Source organism: Bison bison, unplaced genomic scaffold (assembly GCF_000754665.1).
Source record: "Bison bison bison isolate TAMUID 2011002044 unplaced genomic scaffold, Bison_UMD1.0 scf7180017864497, whole genome shotgun sequence".
Classification (NCBI taxonomy): domain Eukaryota; kingdom Metazoa; phylum Chordata; class Mammalia; order Artiodactyla; family Bovidae; genus Bison; species Bison bison.
The window spans coordinates 1,488,802-1,489,718 of record NW_011495056.1 but is presented as its reverse complement, the minus strand read 5'-3'; positions in this window follow the sequence as shown (position 1 = coordinate 1,489,718).

Below are 917 nucleotides of genomic sequence, written 5' to 3'. Positions count from 1 at the left end.
AACAATTATACGTCTTGTGCATCGCAGACTGTTAAATAATAAAAAAATTTTGGAAAGCAATTTGGGAATATCTACTGCAGTTGATGTGAATAACCAATGCCCTGATATTTCCACCTTTTGCAGCATTGTTTTCTACTATGAAAAAATTGAAAGTGATATAAATATCCATTTTTTAAAAAAGTAAAATGCAAAAGTGAAAATAACAGGATTGCACAAATAAAATATTTAGTAAAATATTTGTTTTTATAATTTGATACTTTTTATTTGAAACTTAATAGTATGCAAAACGATGCTATATTATGTTTAGGGATATGTACCTCTGTAATAATATTTATACCAAAAATGTGAACTAGACTTCCAGTTCTACGTGTATCATAGTCTGGATATTGGAGAAAGACTTCTTGGTTCAAAAAGAATCTGGATGCTGATTAAATTGCCACAAAGATACTATCAACTGTCTTGTTATCCTCCCCCAAAAATATGGGAAATATTCAGCTCTCTCTTCCTATTACACACATGTTGCATACACACACACACACACAAAACCAAAGACACAAGCAAAAGCAGAAAATGGGACTGCACTGGAGAACATAACAGAAACCAGGAACTTCGACGTGGGAATAGGAGATTATACTTTGATCATCACAAATTGAGACCATTCATTACGCCCCCCACCCTTAAATACAAGATACCCGAAATAATCTTTACATCCTTAGTGAAAGAATGAACAAAGTGAAAGAGAAACAGAGATCTTCCTGATTATAGAAACAACAGTTTAAAAAGCCTCTGCCATAGCCTGAGGTTAAATAAATGAATTAAAATAACAACATTATCATCATTCGGAGAAGGCAATGGCACCCCACTCCAGTACTCTTGCCTGGAAAATCCCATGGATAGAGGAGCCTGGAAGGCTGCAG